Source organism: Condylura cristata, unplaced genomic scaffold (assembly GCF_000260355.1).
Source record: "Condylura cristata isolate star-nosed mole 26May11 unplaced genomic scaffold, ConCri1.0 scaffold00021, whole genome shotgun sequence".
Lineage (NCBI taxonomy): Eukaryota > Metazoa > Chordata > Mammalia > Eulipotyphla > Talpidae > Condylura > Condylura cristata.
The window spans coordinates 30,437,515-30,443,514 of NW_004567122.1; the positions used below are offsets into that span (position 1 = coordinate 30,437,515).

Genomic DNA, 6,000 nt, shown 5'->3' on the forward strand with positions numbered 1-6,000 from the left:
AAGTAGCTATTCATGTTTGTATGAACTTATCTCCTTGCTTTGAATTCTATTCCATTGTTCTGAGTTTCTGGTTTTGTTCCAGTACCATCCCATTTTGATTACTGTTGCTGTGTAATATTGCTTGAAGTTAGGAAGTGTGATACCTCCATTTTTCTTCTCTCAAAATTGTTTTGGTTATTTGGGGCCTTTTGTGGTTCCATATAAATTCGATAATTGCTTGTTCTATTTCCATTGGTATTTTGATAGGTATTGCATTAAATCTGTAAATTGCTTGGGTAGCATAGCCATTTTAATGATGTTAATTCTGCTTACTCCTGTGCATGGGATATCTTTCCATTTCCTTTTATCTTCTTTCATTTCCTTTATTAATGTTTTAAAGTTTTCATTGTATAGGTCCTTCACCTCCTTTGTTAAGCTTATTCCCAGTTGTTTCCCTTTCTTCTTTGACTCCATCTTGGAAATCTCTTCAAATTCAAGGTACTTCAGCAATATCTATATTTTTTTGAAACAGAAAAAAATGTATCCAAATCAATGCATGTTTTGGCTAAAGCCCACTTGGGAACAAGGATGTTCCTTAGTGCCAAGTTTCCATCTTATTCAATGGCTACAGTTCCAAGAATTCAAGAATTGCAGAAGAGAAACCGGGCCAAAAATGGTTTTCTATTAAAACAAGAGGTCTTTCATTGATGAATGGAAACTTGGGATGGGTTTTAATGGCAAAACCGGAAGCCAGAAATTAACTTAAGTACAAAATTAATGAATGTTGGATACACATTTTACCTCCAATAGAATATTAGTACTAACTGTAGTGAATTGGAAATGTAGCTGAACCCAAGCAGTTGCTGTTCCTATTCCAGAGAACTCAACTTACTCTTGAATGGCCTAAACTCTGGATGCTTGCTTGTCTGGAGTCATTGATAAAATGCTGACTGGGGATAACATGGAGGGCAGGCCTCGGCCATCACCCGCTAGGATTCTCCTTCCAGGCTGCAGCGTTCCACTAACAAACATCCTTCTGCATTGTTACTCAGACAGTTTGTGAAGCACCTACCTATACTGTCTTGCAGCTGATCTTCATTTTGCCTGCAAAGATATACTGGGAGACTTCGTTTAATGTCCCCAGGCATTCCAGAAAGACTTTGTAGCATTTCCCTTACCTATGATTCTACCAACTGAAAATGTCAGATGCCCATGTGAAGTTTTTAAATATCTTTGTAGTTGGCTTGATGTTACCAGATTTTTGAAAAATCAAAGCAGCCCCTCATGTGCCTTCTTTCATTTCTAAATGCTCGTTAAAAAAAAAAAGTCACTTTAGTAATAGCAGAGTGCTGCAGGAATTTATGTCAAGTTCAATGGCAAGTTTTTTAAAATAGGAAATTTGGCTCCCTTGTCTTCTAGTACTCTGAAAGCTAATTTATCTCCTTACAAACACTTGACTTATAGCACTTTTATGCTTACTGTCTCCTCACTGATCTTGAGGTTCGAGTTCTGCTTAAACACTTTCTTCAATGAAAAGCAAACACTTGAATGAGGTTCTTTCTAAATCTCTCCCAGGTTTTAACAGCCTGCTATTTCTGTTAGACCATATCAGCTGAGAATACAGATAGAAAGGCCAAGTCCCAAATAGTGAACAGTTTGATTTTATCTGTTAAGATTACACATTCCGCCCCCTGCTTTTAATCTGTGGTCTTTGTATTGTTACTTGCCTGAAGGTTGTTGGGGTCCCTTTGTTTCTTCGAAGCACTCTTTCAAGATGTCTCAGTTGAGAATCAACAATATGTTAGTTGCTCAGGACAAAAATTTAGACTCTCTCCCCAAAAGTTAATTCATTCCTACTGGAGAGAAGACATTGTCCAAAAAAGTTAGCTGCCATTTCATATAAAAAAGCTCTGGGTGCTCGATCCGAGTAGGATGCTGTGATCCTATTAGAAAATATCTTCCTTGTGATGACATATAAAGAAAGATCAGAAGTCCAGTCCTTTCCTAACAGAGCGGGTTTTTAAAGAACTACCTCAGACACACTAACCATCAAAATATTATTTTGCCTGTTTTTAAATTACCACATGCACAATTTAGAGAACCACGTAAATACACAACTTGACAATTAGAGCCCTCCCTGGTTGGCACATCCTCTCCCAGCAGTCACCCCCAAAACGTGTCCTCTTCCCCTGTGACTAAAAATTGTCAGATTCTCCAAAGTGAAAAGACTTTTGGTGGTGCTAATAAGAGGGCAAGGAAAATGGATGTGAGTTGGGGGAGTTCACCGAGTGCCAGTGTTTTCCTTCTGGGCTTAATTCTGTTGTGTTATGATTGGCTTGGCTCCTGCACCCAGTGATGTCATGGTAAATGCTCTTTACAATACAATTAAGGGTGCAATGGAGGGTTACTGTTCCAAGGCTCTGGTGTAGCAGGGGGGTAAACAAAATCCTGTGGTGTCAGCATGGCAGTTACCTTTCTGGTTAATCCTGAGGAAGGAGTACCTTTATTTTAGTTAGTAATTATAATACAAAGTAGAAAGAGTGATAGCATAACACTTTTCAGCAGAGCCTTTCCTAGAAAGTGCAGCCTTTTTTAGTGGGATTCAGTTCTCCAGGTTGAATCCTGTTTATTTCAAAATTTAGAAGAAGAAATCTATAGAACAGTCAGGACCTTAAGATGTATATAAGGTTTAGAAAGGGGGAAATAAAAGATGCTATTTGTCTTTGAGAAGATTATATAGTTGTAAATTTATTTTCCAACAACATTAAGTCCCTTTTTTTTTTCCTCTTTTTTTTCTTTTTTTCATTAAGTCCCTTTATGCCAGACTGCACGAGGGTGCTGGCGGGGAGAACATGCAGAGAAACTTTTCTTTGTCACTGGAGTGTGTCCTCACAAAAGTGGATCTCTTGCAAGGAAACAAGGCCCTTTCCTTTGGTTTTTGTTTTCAAAATATAAGACAAGTTCTAATAATAACTGGGAAAAGAATAAGTGAGACCACTTAGCTTTGGTGCTTAGCTAAGGTAATTTCTGATATTACTGTTGTGTTTAATAGTAATAATAATAAATGTGTCAGTCACTATACAGATGGCTTTAACATAGATCATCTCATGTGCGTGTAACGACCCTTTCACTTTGAAGTAATAGAATTCTTCCCAGTTCAAATGAGAAAACTGAAGCTCCGGCTCAGTCACATGTCTAAGGTCACATTGTTGCTGATCAGATGGGTTCTTGTGTTCAAGCGATGGAGGCATTTTGAGGCATAATCAGTGACGCAACGAACTGAAGATTAGCAAACTCAGGTTTATTGCAGGAGAGACTCCTGACATCTGCTGGGGTAGGCTTACTTGGGGTAGGCCTATTTGTAGAATCTCTCACGGGGACTCGCCTGCTCTGGAGCTGTTCCACGGCTCCCCTTTGCCTCATTGCCCCACTTTGCCACCCAGAGGTGTGAAGCCACCACAGCTACTGTGGTCTCTATGTGCCTCTTGTGGTTACCAGCCTCTGCCTCTGGCTCAGTGGCTAGGAGCTTTCTGCTCCCTCAAGCACCAGCCTCAGCCTGCTATCATGCAGCCAGCCAGCTCTTGCCAGCCAGCTTGCAGGCCTGTCCCCTAGCCAGCTGGGGCTCTACTCCTGCAACACCAGGGACATGACTGACTCCAGAGTCTGTGTTCCTCGTCACCGTGCCGGCCTGCGTTTTGTAGGGGATCTTGAAGGCCCAGGGAAGGCATGCGTAAGGGTGCAGTTGAGGCACTTAGCAGCGATGTTTGTAGCCAGGGGATGTGCCCGCCAGCTGAGCAACCCCAGTCCACTACCTGGGAAGGGTGGCGAGAGGCACAGGACAGCAGCATGAGGGACCATCAGGAGTGGTGAGTCCAGAACACACAGACTCTTAGGACAGTGTCTTGGGAAGGGGTGAGTGTACTGGCTCTGTTTGCCTTCTCAGTCATTCGGGGAGAACATACTAGGGGAAGTTGTGACCCTGCCTCCTCCAAATGGACAACCTGGCAGATGTCCTTGCTGGAAGATGACACGATAGCTGAAGTATGGGCCCTGGTTTTTCTCCTGAGATGTGGCACATGGGGCTTCCACTAAAACAACACCCAGCCTGTCACTTTAATCTGGCCCACAAGTGCCTGTGATTTTTTAAAAAATAATACAATCGTTTATTTTTACATCATTTCGTGCATTTTTTCATCTCAGTTGTAATCCCCGGCCTGTGATCTTTTTAAGGGCACAGGTCCTGCATGGTCAATACTCAGTGGCCAGGTTTGAGCTCTGGGCAGAGGTGGCAGTGACTGTGAGGGCCTGGGGAGGAGACAAGAAAAGAAAAGGTCACTCTTTCTGACAACTTACAACTTGATTCCACTTACAAGCCATTTATTTTCCAAAGTAAGTGATGGATGTAGACATAGGCCAGGCTTAAAATTGGTGCACTTGAAAGTTTATGGCTTTGGGAGATCCAATTACCACAGCAAACAGACAGTGTTACCAAGGGGGGACATTTTGGGATGAAGCAGACAGGGAGAAGCCAGAGACCTAAGAAAGGAGACAAGAATAGAATGTGATGGAAATTGCTTCCCACTCTGCACCCTTGAGGGAACAAAGAGGACAAATAAGCTGCAGTGATGGGAGGAAGCTGGGAGCTTTTCTTGAATAAAATTGGTTGTCAGCAAGTACGTTTGTGGGTGGGAGAAAGGGATGTGAAATCTGGGGGCATGGTCTCTACCTTGGCCTCCGCAGACACCCCTTCAAGGAGGGAAGCATGCCAAATGTGAGGTCTTGTTCTGGCTCCGTTCCAGTCCAAAGCTAGGGAAAAAAAAAAAAAAAAGAAAAAACAAGCGGGGGGGGGGAAGAAAAAAAAAAAAACACAGAGGAAGATCTAGGAGCTGCTGGAGAGGAGCTGGTGAAAGGACACTTCCGTGAGTGTGAGCTTTCCCCTGTGGGCAATGGATTTTAATCTCCTGTGGAAGAGACCAGGGGCCTGGGAAGAGAGCATGTTCAGAGCCAAGAAGCAGCAGCAATGACACAGCACCCAAAGGCTTCCTCTGATCCTCCAGCCCCTTGGCTCACTGAGGAGAACTGGTTGTGTGTTGCCTCTGCAGCAATACCAGGTTGGGTGGAGTGTGAGGGGGTTAGAGGAAGGAGGCTTAGAAGTATTAAAGGGGACTGACATTTATGGAAGTCAGCTGCAGCCGGTGAAGTTGCCGGCTACTGCAAGCTAACTCCCGGCCTCCCCACCTTTTGCTTGTTAAGAGCAGACTCTTCGCTGCAAAGCATTAATGGGTTTGGAGTTGCAGCCAGGCTCCGAAGACCAAGAGTAACTCTTGTTTTAATGGGTTTGCCCCTCTCTTGAAGACATTGTCATCATTAAAGAAAAAGTTTAAATCATTCTTGAAAGAACAAAGAAAATGTCTTGGGTGAGAAATGAAAAAGATTTGAAGTCAAATAAGGAAAAGCTTGAGGGAAGAAGCCCTTAAAATATTTACCAGTCTTCTCCCATTCTGAGCAAAAAGGGTCAAATGAGAGCCACGTCTAGGGCTTTTTGTGGCCAATATTTTAAAGAGCGAATTTTAAAACCCTGAAGTATTGGTTATTTGCCAAGACACTGAAAAGAAGGGCCACTTGGCTAGGAGGGTTGAGTGCTGGATGCCAGGATGCTAGTTATAGGTGCTCTGCGAAGGAGGGTCATATTTTGCTCTTCTCCTGCCCCCAGGAGCTGGGCACTGTCTTCAGCACTCAGTTTGCAGGGCAAGCGCCGGGGTCGGGCTGAGAATCCGGGGCGTCACCTGGACGCTCCGAGCGCCTCCCCTGCGTGCATTTCCTCTGAGCGCGGAGCCGCCGCCCCGGTGCCGGGACTTTAAGGCCCTCGGGATTTTCCTAAACTGCGCTTGGGAGTCTCTTCCTGGGGAGCGGTTCGCCCGCGTGGGACAGACTTCACGGCTCTTCCTAGAGCAACCTCCTTGCAGACCCGCGGAGCCGCCGGAGCAGGACGGTGGGGGCAGGGAGACAGGGAGTGGCCGC

General features: G+C 44.2%; 1 protein-coding gene across 2 annotated transcripts in view; it reads left to right on the forward strand.

Moving 5' to 3' along the window:
* The window catches only part of PCDHAC1 (protocadherin alpha subfamily C, 1), a 98,930-nt gene that overhangs the window by 35,064 nt on the left and 57,866 nt on the right, over positions 1-6,000 (forward strand). The window lies entirely within an intron of this gene.